The following is a 13,004-nucleotide window of genomic DNA, read 5'->3' as shown; positions in this document are numbered from 1 at the left end:
TACTGACAAATTATCCTTTTAAGCCTGAGCAAGGTTTAATCTAAACATCATTTTCTCTTAACAGTATGAGAGAAGAGAGTAATTTATTACACATTCCTGATATGGATGAGAAAAGACTGCTGCTTATTCTTCACTGTTTTGGCTCATTCCTTCCCCATACCATTTCAATTATTGTTTTGATCCAGAAAATCATCTAATATGTTTATAAGTCTTGTAACTTTAATGTATAGCACTCCTGCTTTATAATGGTATATCCGAAAACTTGCTGGATTCTTTATGTAGATTTTACAGCACAATGCTGAAACTCATATGTCTCCTATTACATGTATGAAGTATGTTCCTAAAACTTTATATTCAAATCATTTCACAATTTTACCTTCTGTATGAGATCTGTATATAAAGTAATGCTTTAGAAAATCTGGTCACATTATAATGTGAATTATTACCCTGCCCCTAAATTCATGATTTTCTTAATTTGTGATTTTTCCTTGTTTGGTTTATTTAAGGTGAGCCTATTTCTAGTGCACTTAAAACTTACTGTCCTTTTAGAGAAATGAGGGAATTTAGGATTTTTGAAGGGAAAAAATATTAGTGTCTTTTCTTCTAATTTCTTACAATTATTTTCACAATTTTATTTTATTTTTGCCAGCTTTATTGAAGTATAATAGACAATTAGTTGCTCATATTTACATTGTACAATTCAATGAGTTTTTATAAATTATAGTTGGCATACAATAATATATTAATTTCAGTTGTACAGCATAGAGATCAAGTGATCATGCCACTAAATTTAGTACCTCCTTCCCTTTACATATTTTTTACAACATTGTTGACTATTTTCCTTATGCTATACTTTATATTTCCATGACTATTTTGTATGTAAATAACTGCTTTTTTCTTGCCACTTTTAAGATGCTCTCTTTGTACCTATCCTTTGGCATTTTAATGATGATGTGTCTTTCTGTAGGCCTCCTTAGGTCCCTCTTTTTTGGGACTTTCTGAGCTTCCTGGGGTTGTATGTCTATTTCTTTTACCAAATTATGGAAGTTTTCCATCATTATTTCTTCAAATATATTTTAAACTTGTTCTCTCTCTTCAGGACCCCTATGACATGGATTTTTTTTTTACATTTAATTGTGTCCCATAGGCTCCTTAAGTTATTATTATAGTCTTGGCTTCTTTATTCTTGCTGTTTTGATGAAGTGTCCTTGGCTTCCTTATGCTCTATGTCAGTGGTTTGATCCTCTTCTTTATACACTCTATTTATTCCCTCTAATATACTCTTCATCTCATATAATGTGTTCTTCATTTCTGACTGGTTCCCTTTTATAATTTACATCTCAATTATTTTAAATTTTTATCTTTTTGTTAAAGTTCTCACTGACTTCTTCTGCACTTCCCCTAAGTTCATTGAGCATCTTTAGAACCAGCGTTTTAGAACTCTGTGTCTGTTAGATTGCTTGACTCCCTTATTTCTGGATCTCTAATTTGTTCTCTCATGTGTTTTCTGCTTCTTTGTCTTCCGATTTTGGCTGCCTTTCTGTGTCTGTTTCTATGTACTAATCAAAGCTCCTAAGTCTCCCAGTCTTATTAGCATGTCTTTGTGTAGTAGGTGTCAAGTGGAATAGTCCTGAGAGGGGTTCAGCTGCAGGCCAAGTTGAGCCCCAGCCTGTGCCTCTCCCGGGCTATCTGTTAAGATTCAGCAAGCAATCTACAGATATTGTGCTTATAGTTGCCTCAAGAACCCACACCAGAAATGAGGTCAGCCGCCATCTTTGTGACTCTTGGCACTGCTCAGCAAGTGGCACCAGACTTACCGAGAACATAACTAGATGTGACTTGGCTGGAGCCATGAGTTGGTAGAGGTGGAGTTTCAGGGAATCCTCTCGGTGGAGTGACCTATGTTATCCAGTTTGATGATGTCTCATCTATGGTGGCACTATGTCTGCCCACTGGGAATGGGTAGGGCTCAACAGAGTAACAATGATGCCCTGCACTTCTGACTGGGAGAAAGCCTCACCTCTGGCCCTTGCTCCAATACCTCAGTGTTCCCTGTAAGTCTCTGGTGTCCCCGAAGCATCCAACCCAGTGCTGGTGCTCAGAGCCAGCTAGACTGCCACCACAAAAGTCCGGTCTTAGACAGCCCCTTTAAGAGTCATCTGCCAGTCTACGGCCATGCTACCCTGAACAAGTCCAATCTCTTCCGATCTTAGAAGCTAAGCAGGGTCAGGCCTGGTTAATACTTGGATGGGAGACCACCTAAGAAGACCAGGTACAGTAGGCATAAAAAATAAGGGATTATAAGCTAACAAGGTCCTTGCAATCTGTGAGGTCAACCAAGGTTTTCTTCACCTAAAAAATGAAAAAAATAATAATAAAAATAAAAAGTCATCTGCCACTGCCACAGCCTCTGTCCCGCTGAGCCATTCGAGATTGGGCAGCTTCATGTCTTCACCCTCTTCTACATCCTCCTGTTTCAGGACGATCTTGTTTCTCTCCCTAGTTTTAGTGCTTCTGTTCATCTAGATCCCAGGTGACTCGCTTGCTGTTTGCTCATGTTACTGTCACAACTTTGATGTGATCAGAAAGAATGAGAAAAGCCTCTGTCTTCTACAGTAGCCATTTTGCCTGGTCTCCTAATTTTTTTTTTTTTACAATTTTTAGTAGTTTCATCATATAGACATGGAGAGTGGGAGTAGAGATAAGGATTAAAAACAAATATAGTCACAGGCCTTCTCCTTAGCAGATTCGACTTAATGGTGATGATAAAAGTAATTGATGTCATTACTAGCCTATTTCTATACAACTAGGGCAATTGACCAGAGTAAGATCAATATTTTTTTCTCAACTGTCAAGACAGCCAATCACCATGAATTTAATTGGATTGCTGTATGATTCTTCCAATTCATTAGTTAAAATTACTGATATAAACCACACTTGGAGAAACTCAAATGTACGTTGGTAGGCAAGCGTCAAGTAATAGAGCAGTTCTATAGGAGCATGCTCATTAAATTATTTCTACAAGTCATTATTTATGTCCAGAATTGATACAATGAGTAAAATCACTTGAAAGGTCTGGAAGATATAAATAGTAAAAAAAAATATGTTTTTTAAAATTTAAAGTAAAAATATATGTTAGCATTTATTAAAGTCTGTTTCAGTACTAGAATTTATTTATTCAACAAGAATTTGTCACACACCTACCATGTACAAAAGACTGGAGACCTAGAAATGAATAGACATTTTTCCCTGACCTTGAGAAATTCACAATCAATGGGAAGGGTGGAGGGATAGACAGAGAAGAAATAATTATGGTGTAATGCAGTTAGTATATATATATTGCATATAAGGAAAGTATAAAGAATGAAATAACAAACAAACTGGGGAAATCTTGGAAGGCTTCACATAGATGGCGATATTTCAAGGATGAATACAAATTTACCAGGTAGAAAAAAGAAAAGAAAAAAGGAAAGACAGAATGAACATAATGTAAATGAACACAGAGCCATTAAAGGACATGACATATTCTAGACAATGAGCCTGACTAAGTGATAGCATGCTAACAGAGTCAAATAAAAGATGATTTTTACAGATAATTTGAGGCCAGTTTTCAAGAGCCTCATATGCCATGCTAAAGAGTTTGGATATTTTTCTCCTGAAAATATGGGCCTACTAATTTGTCAATGTGATATGATTTGTACTTCGAAAAAACAACTCTTATGGCATTGCAGAATACGGATTGGAATTCATTCAGTAATTCAACAATATTTATTGAATACCAATTATCTATCTAGCAAGTGATAGAAATAAAAAGACCGATAAATTGTAGTGCCTGCTCTAGAAAACTCAGACTGGTAGAAAGACAAATATGCAAACAATTAAAATTCAATATAATATGTCCTATATTATAACTATGTCCAACATACAATGAGAACACAAGGGAAAGGGTGCCTAAATTATCTTGAGGAAGTCAGATAAAGCTTCAAAGAATATGCGACAGTTGAGCTAAAACTTAAAAGATAAATAATAATTTGTCGCATGGGCAGAGAAAAAAAATATTTTGGCATAAGGAAAATCTAATGGTGACTTACATTTTTAGAAGGCAGAGTGAAGTTTATCTTTCCCTTTCTTGTCTCTAAAATTACCCAAATATAACAAGAAGAATTAAAAAAATAATAATTTTATTTTTGAAGTACAATGAAAGGATAAAGGTTGTCAAGTGTCGTAGTGATCAAGGAGTGTGAGAAGATGCCTGGTTAGTTTTAAGACAAAGCTGAGCATACTTCCTCAAAATAATTAGCTCAAACTGTAAAATAAACCAACAGTCCTTTATTTTTAAAAAATAAGAATAGGGTCTATAGATTGTTGGTGGAAGCTTCCATGGACCAAAGGAAATCCAAGTCCAAACAAGGAAACTCATAATGTACATCATCTTTGCAGTAATCATTTTAAGTAATGATAGAGGAGACCTACAGCTTCCAATATTCACTGATTGGAAATATTTAATTTGTTATGTGTTGAAACAGCTCTCTCTCTCCCTCTATCCCTCTCTCCCTCTCTGTCTCTCTGTCTCTCTCTCTGTCTCTCTCTCTGTCTCTCTCTCTCTCTCTCTCTCTCTCACACACACACACACACACACACACACACACACACACACACACACCATGTCCAAAGGAGCTTCACTCTGAACCAGGGAGAATTCTTGTTAGGAACATCATGTTGGCCTGTCCCTTGCATGAACCTACTACTAATAGCTGATCTTGGAAGAACTAACCTCATTCAAAGATGAGTACTAATCTAAATGGAATCAGAGCATAATCTATACAGAAAAACTACAAGAAAAATAAGAAAATGAGTATGATAAACAAATGACAGATAAGCACTCACTAGAGAAATGTTGCCCCTAAGTAGAAAAAAGTTGAAACAAAACATATTGCTGTGGAAGGACATAGTATAAGAAATAACATAAAGGAATAAAATATAAGACAGTAGAGATGAGGGAAGTAACAAAAGAGAAAGAAAACTAATCATGAAAATAAAGCAATCACAGGAAGCAGCACTAAGGAGAATAGCTATTGCCAAATATACAGTAAGATGTGAAGAACAGAACAAAGCAAAAGAAATTAATGGAACGATTTTTTTTTTAATTTCACTCACAAATAGCTTTAAATAGAGAAAATCAAATCTATGCGTGATGGCCAAAGGAGATACAGTCTAATTGCAAATGTTATTCCCAAAGTAGAAAACCAAACAAAAGAAGCAAAAAGTATGCAAAGATATTGTCCTGGCCCGCGTGACAGTCAACAGGGACCCTAAGACAGAATGGGAAGGGGAGGGAGACAAGACGACGCAAAGAATGGAGACAAGCCAGGCTTTCTGATTAAGTCTCGTTTATTAAGGCTCGCTGCAGGCTTATATAGGGCGTGATTGGGTGATGTTGCGTTAGCGGGGCTGATTGGCCAGAGGCATTCAGGATATACTGTGTAACACAAAGGGGCCCGGCGAAAAGACCCCCGAAAAGTCCCTTTGGTGGGAAGCGAGGCAGATACATCCGGGAGACTTACGTGGCCTTGGCGGGAAGCCCTGCCGAGCAGCCATATTCGGCCTGGCAGCCATCTTAGTCAAAACAGCCCCCCGACAAGATATAATTCAAGAAAATGTTTTAAAAGCACAAAATATTCCAGGGAAAAGTGTTAAAAGGATAATCAATTTGAGGCACACTCTGGTAAAGTGACTGAACTTCAAGAATGTTGAGCACATCCAGGAAAAACAATTAAGAATATATAAGGCAGACCTGAGACTATTTCACAGTAACCTTCAACACTAGAAGACAGTGAATTCGTGCCTACAAAGTCCTGGAGTAAAAAGTACAACTAGTGAAATGTAAGTCAAGCAAGGTGTCTAGGGCACAAAATTTAAGTTAGCACCCCATCTTAAGTTCTTTGTCTTAGACTATCAATCACCTCTCCCCAGTACCAACCCTGGATACTAGCTACAAAAAAATAAGATATTTTATACATATGAATAAATAAAATATATAACATTTTATAAATTTATGACTACAAATATAATTATTAGTAGGTAGTAGTAGAACTAAAATCATTATCAGTAGAAACATGCATACATGATCACACAACAGAAAATATATACCACATAACGAAGAGAAAAAAAGCAACAAGATATATCAGAACCATAAAATGTGACATAATGAAGCAAAAAAGCAGCCACATTAATAATTGTTAATAAGCTAAACATACTGTGGCAGAGACAGATAGTTTTGCCTCAATATCTATTATGTCCTTAATAATAAACTCACAAATGTCAGCTAGGCTTTGGCCACCAGAATAGACAAACTTTAATTTTCTAGGGTTTCTTACATCTAGGTTTGGTCATATGATTAAGTATTGGCATGTGGAATAGAAGAAAGAATATATATGACCTCTAGGAAATATTTTTAAAGACAATGGGTATTTGCCTCTCCTCCTCTTTATTCCATTTCACTATTCGGAAAATATATATTATGAATGGTGCTATCTCAGTCATTTTGGGCCATAGATAGAATCTGTGTGCTAAGGATGGCAGAACAATAAAATGGAAGGAACCTGAGTCACTATGATTTAATAACTATGAAACTGCCATATCAATCCTGAACTACCTATCTATATATTAACATGAGAGAGAAATAAACTTCTGTTTTGTTTAAGAAATAAATTTCTGTCACTCAGAGCTGAAGTTAATTGTAATTGATATATTCATCTGCTACAAGAAATAAATTCTCAGATAGCATCACAAAACACACCAAATATCTGGTAGGCAGAATTCTTAGATGGCCCCTATGATCTTACTGCCTGACGTCACTCCTGGATTATATTAGTTTACATGGTAAAAACGATTTTGTAGATGTAATTAAGATTACTAATCAGTTGACTTTAAGATTGGGAGATTGCCCAGGTAGGCCTAATCTAATGCATGAGTTCTTTAAAATCAAATCTATGTGTGGTCAAAGGAGAGCCAGTCTAAATGCAAATGTTATTCCCAAAGTAGAAAACCAAACAAAAGAAGCAAAAAGTATGCAAAGATATGGAGTATCTGGTAGCAGAAAAGAAATTCAGAGAGAGAGAGAGAGCTCTAAAGAGTGAGAGAGATTTGATCTGAGGAAGGTTCTCTGTTCCTGAGATGGAGAAAGCTATAGGGTAAAGACCTGAGAGTGGTCTCTGGTTGCTGAGAGTGGCCAACAGAGAGAAATAAAATAGGAAACCTCAGTTCTACAAGCACAAGGAAATGAATTATTGTAACAAAAGAAATGAGCTTGGAAAAATACCCTGAGTTCCACATGAGAATATAGCCTAGTCTATGTGTTGGTTTCAGCCCTGCACAATTTCCTCCTATTGTCCCTATTTTCCAGACCGCAAACCATAAAACTATCTTGCCTTTTTCCTATTGTACCTTTTTTTCAGGCTCTGAACCCTTAAGCTCTATCCTTTATAGCTATTAAATTTTATATATTATACTTTAGAAATGACAGCCATATCCATTGCCAACCTTCTCTCCACAAACACCAACCTAATCTGGGCCTATATTACCTTGAGACTGAATAACTCTAACAACATCATAGTGAATTTCCACAACATGCATTTCCTCCCTCACCCATTCTATGGCCTATTCTATATTAAATTTACATTGTTTGATTCAGCTTTTATCACATTATTTCTTTATTCTAAAGCCTTCTTTTACTTCATAACTTCCTTATATATTTAAACTTCCCTTCTGACATTTAGAATTATCCATAATCAGACTCCTCCTAATCTCTGCAAGTTAATTTCTCCTATATAAAATTCTGTTATAGTCAGTTCTGTCTCTTCTTGACTTCGCTTAGGTGATTCTACTAAAGATTCTACTTAGCTATATCCTATTCCTTTTTCAAAGTGTATCTCATATATGGGTACATCAGGAGTCTGCTTGCTGTGTATTCCAGCCCACACTGACCTCCTTTTTCTTAACTCCTCATATTTTGTAGTATTTCTAATTGTTTTTTAACTCCATGGTATCTATACTATCTGTTGTTGTTCTTTTTATCTGCATGTGTGTGAATGTATTTTCCTATCTTTCTATTTAATCTGTAAGTTCCTTGAGAAGAATGCCTTGTGCTTCTTTGACAGTCCCATGGTACTTATCACAATGCTTTGCCTAATATAGACATGCAGCATAAATAGTTTCTCATTGATTTCAGGCAGTGAGGCCAGTTGGTAATGTACTTTTTAGTGAAAAGGACCCTTATTGATGCCTCTTCAACTTACTCAGTAACTGCCATATCTGCCTATTCTGTAAACACATATTTTTAATGAACTGTTAGTAACCTAAGCATATTATATATGCCATGTTCTTAGGTCCCTGTTTTGTTTTTGTCCCCCCCCCCTGTTTTCCCACTTGTTTATATTGATATGATTAGAAACTGAGAGTGGCACCTCCAATTTTGCTAAGTTAATTTTTAATACATTGCTGCAGTAATTCTATATGCTGTAATTACTAAGTGATGATGGCTTTGCACTCGAACTGAGTTGATAAGTGAGAGTTTGTGAAGGCTGCTGCAGCAGGATAGATATAATTTTCAAGTAAATTATGCTTTTTCTTGTGGTTTTTAGCTAGTTTCATTCTCACAACAAGCATCTTGTATTTTTTTTAATTTTTCTTGTATAAATGTAAGTATGTATGCATGTACATATATCAGTTAGCATCCTTTAATTTAATCCATTTTCTGTTTGCCCCATGAATACTCACCAGTGGCTCTTATAACTGCAGCATTTACCCTGAGATAATAACTTGTAGATTACAGTCCTAACCTTACCCCCAAAGTTTGCCACAAAATATCTTGCTTTTATTATTATTATTGCATTGCTCTAGTGTATTGACAGTCTTTGGAAACAAATGATATCACTCTTTTATAACATTCTGCTTTTATTGATGGTATTTCCATTTACAAAATATAATAATTCTTGATTGCTGAAAATATCAAATCCTAGGAAAGCGTAGCATTTTTACACATGATGGTAACGTTCTTGAACAATCGTTAGCCAAAGATTCGATGAATCTGATTTATGTATACATTTCTGTTATATTAGGATTAGAGACAAGTTCTGTTTAGAAATAACTACAAGAACAGTTTTTATATTTTATTTTCACTATGAAAACAAATCAGTTTTGCTTCAATCTCAGATGTGGTTATGTAAATTTAAATTAATGTTGGCATCAAGCTGCACTTTTTTTCAAACGGGAAATGGGTTAAGGGTAATAGATTGCCCAATTCAATCTGGTCTAAGTACAAGGTGAATATTTGGCTCCAGATGTATATACATATTTGTCTTCAGCTATGGCTTGATTAGGGCTTAATTTATGCTACCAGTATCCAATTTATCTCTGTCTCTTGGCTTAGGTCTACTCTCTGTGGTGTTAAATACTTTGTCAGGCTATGTAGTAGTGACAGAAACTCTTTTAGTGGGGAGGAAAATGTTTCTCTTTCCCAGAAACTCTAGAAAATGTCTAAGTGTGTCTCATTTTCTTTGAATTAATCATTGTCCAACCCAGAACCAATCATCATGACCAAAAAAATAAGATTTGCTGATGATTCAGGCCCTTTAAAGGCCTACCTGTAGAGCTGAGAATGCGATCGACCTCACTTAAAACATGAGCATCGAAGAGGGATAGTTTACAAAATTTAAGGTATAGTTTTACAAAAGAAGTTTGAAAATTACTGACTAGCAAAAACAGTAGCTGAACACCACTTAGTGGTTGTTTTTCCTGACTTGTACTTAATACTCAGATTGCTTCTGAACTTCTTGTTTTTGGAAGAATGTTCTGTTTTTTAAAACAGTTTATCAAACTATAGTTCACATATCATACATATGATATAATTCAATGGTTTTTCGTATATTCGGTTATATGCAACCATAACCAATTTTAGGATATTTACATAATCTGAAAAAGAAACTCCCTTCCCTTTAACTATCATCCCTCCAGTCTTGCGTCTCCCAACCCCAAGAAGTCACTAATATACTTTCTGTCTCTATATTTTTACCTATTCTGGACATTTCACAAAAATGGAATCATGCAACATGTGGCATTTTGTGTCTGGGTTCTTTCACTTAGTATGCTTTTAAGATTTATCCATGGCATAACACACATTAGCATTTCATTCTTTTTCATTACCAAATAAATGTCCATCATATGGATACAACACATTTTGTTTATACATTCATCATTTAATGGATATTTGGGTTGTTTCTACATTTTCCCTTCTGTTTTTACAGAAAGTTTTCTCTTTTTTTCTTTTATGTTTCTATTGTTCCATCTTGCTGATTTTTATCATCTTCATGATTCATATGCATCTATATATCATTTTTTTTCCTCAAATAAAAATAATCTTATGCCATAAAGCTTTTCTCTACTCTCTATGAGATGTAGAGGCAGCTCCTAAAAGAGTAACTTTCAAACTTTTTGACAGTGATCCACGATAAGAAATTCATTTTCGTTGCAACCCAGTAAACACATCATGTGTCTGTATATATCAAACAAAAGTTTCACAAAACATTACATACAATGTGTTATGATGTTCTATCCTAGTCTGTTCTAGTCTGTCATCTCCTACCCTATGTTACTCTACTCCATTCCATTCTGTTCCATTCCATTCCATTCCATTCCATTCCATTCCATTCCATTCCATTCCTAACCATTCCATTTCATTCTATTCTACCCTACACTACCCTACAATACCCTATAATTTTTTCTCCTGTTTTAATCATGCCTTTCATAACCTATACATTGATTTTGCAACCAACTAATGGATCACTACATGAAATCTCAAAAACACTGTCCAAAAAGATTCTTTCTTATCTTTCTGAGGTGATGGCTCAAGAATGATCTTATCTTTTATTTCTGATACCCATCAAATGTTGGTGGATAATAGAAAGCCCCAATGTTGACAACTCTGTTCTGAACCTACTGACCTTAAGAAGCAAAAGAGTAATTATTGGCATCATTTATCATGTTGGGAACAACTAGACTGTGCTTGGGGATTCATTATCACCAGTAATATTTATTTTGTTCCAAGAATCTAATATGTGCACATACACGCATATGTATTTTATTCTGTTGCTAACTATCTGAGAGTAAGTTGTAGACTTTGTATATTTTATCTCATCCTCACATATCTCCTAAGAGCAAGGATACTCTCCCTCATAACCACAATGCAATGATCACAATGAAAAAATAACATGTAATATTATTTTCCAATACATAGCCCATATTCAAATTTCTCTAATTATACCAATAATGTTCATTATAGCTTTTTTCCCCCAGTCAATCCAGGATTCAACTCAGGATCATGTATTGCATTTAGTTTTTGCTTCTCTTTAAAATCTTTTAATGTAGAACATGTCCCCCCTCTTGTTTTCATGATATTAACATTTTTGAAAAGGATAGGCTAGTGGCTTTACAGAATTACCTTCAATTTAAATATGTCTGTTTCCTCATGATTAGATTATTGTCAAACATTTTGGGCAAGAATAGCAGATAGGTGATGTTGTGTCTTTCTTAGCACATCACGTCAAGGGACATAAAATATCCCTTTATATTTATCCCATTTGTTATAATTTGTTCCATTACGGGTGATGTTAAATTTCATTATTTGGTTAAAGGTGGCGTCTGCTAGATATCTCCATTGTAAAAATACATTTTACCCTTTGTGACAAATAAGTAGTCTGTCATATTTTGAGACTGTGTAGGAAGCCAGCTTTTTAAAATAAATTTATTTATTTATTTATTTATTTATTTATTTATTTAGATGTTTCTATTTATTTTTTCAATTATAGTTTCCTTTCAATATTATATCAGTTTCAGGTGTACAACATAATATTCAGTCATTTATATAACTTACAAAGTGATCACCCTTATAAGTCCAGTGCCCATCTGACACCATACATAGTTATTACAAGACTACTTACTGTATTACCCATGTTATACTCTACATCTCCGTGACTATTTTGTAACTGCCAATTTGTACCTCTTAATCCCCTCCCTTTTCAGCCATCCCCACATCCAATTTTACAACCATCATAATTATCTCTGTATCTATGAGCTTGTTTATGTTCTTTGTTTATCCTGTTCTCTAGATTCCACATATGACATTTATCTTTCTCTGTCTGACTTACTCCTGACAGCACAATACCCTCTATGCCCATCCATGTTGTTACAGGTGGCAATATTTCATTCTTTTTTTAGAGCTGAGTAATATTCCATTGTGTATACATATACCATCTCTTTTGTATCCAATTATTCATTGGTGGACACCCAGGATGCCTCCATATCTTGGCTACTGAAAATAATGCTGCAATGAACAAATGGATAAACAAGTCCTTCCAAAGTAGTGTTTTCGGTTTCTTCAGGCAAATACCCAGAAGTGGAATAACTGGGTCCTTCTTTGTCTCTTGTTATTCCTTTTCTTTTAAAATCTATTTTGTCTGGTGTAAGTGTTGCTACCCCATTGTTTAGTTTGTTTCCATTTTCATGAAACATGTTTTTGGATCCCTGTACTTTCATCAATCTGTGTATGTCTTTAGATGTGAAGTGATTCTCTCATAGGCAACATATATAAGTGTCATGTTTTCATAGCCAATTCAGCCACGCTACCTTTTGATTGGAACATTTAATCTATTTACATTTAAAATAATTTTTGCTACATATGTATTTATTTCCATTTTATCATTCATATTTTTGATCTTGTTTTCTTTTTTCCTTCTTCGTAAAGAAGTCACTCTAACATTTTCTGTAATACTGGCTTGGTGATCATGAACTCCTTTAGGTTTTTCTTCTCTGGGAAGCTCTTTATCTGTCCTTTGATTCCAAATGATAGTTTTGCTGAGTAGAGTAATCTTAGATGTAGGTCCTTGCTTTTTATCACTTTGAATATTTTATGTTGATTCCTTCTGGCTTGCAAAATTTCTGTTTGGAAA

At 34.8% G+C, this 13,004-nt stretch overlaps 1 protein-coding gene and 1 pseudogene across 6 annotated transcripts in view; both read left to right on the top strand.

Annotated features, from left to right (window-relative positions):
* TENM1 (teneurin transmembrane protein 1) overlaps nt 1-13,004 on the top strand; it is a 995,735-nt gene that overhangs the window by 424,961 nt on the left and 557,770 nt on the right. The gene's annotated exons all lie outside the window — the stretch shown is intronic.
* Nucleotides 2,166-2,284, top strand: LOC118608518 (annotated as a pseudogene).

Source organism: Rousettus aegyptiacus, unplaced genomic scaffold (assembly GCF_014176215.1).
Source record: "Rousettus aegyptiacus isolate mRouAeg1 unplaced genomic scaffold, mRouAeg1.p scaffold_m13_p_9, whole genome shotgun sequence".
NCBI classification, from domain to species: domain Eukaryota; kingdom Metazoa; phylum Chordata; class Mammalia; order Chiroptera; family Pteropodidae; genus Rousettus; species Rousettus aegyptiacus.
The sequence above is the reverse complement of the archived record's forward strand: the minus strand, read 5'-3'. Positions and strand labels throughout refer to the sequence as shown.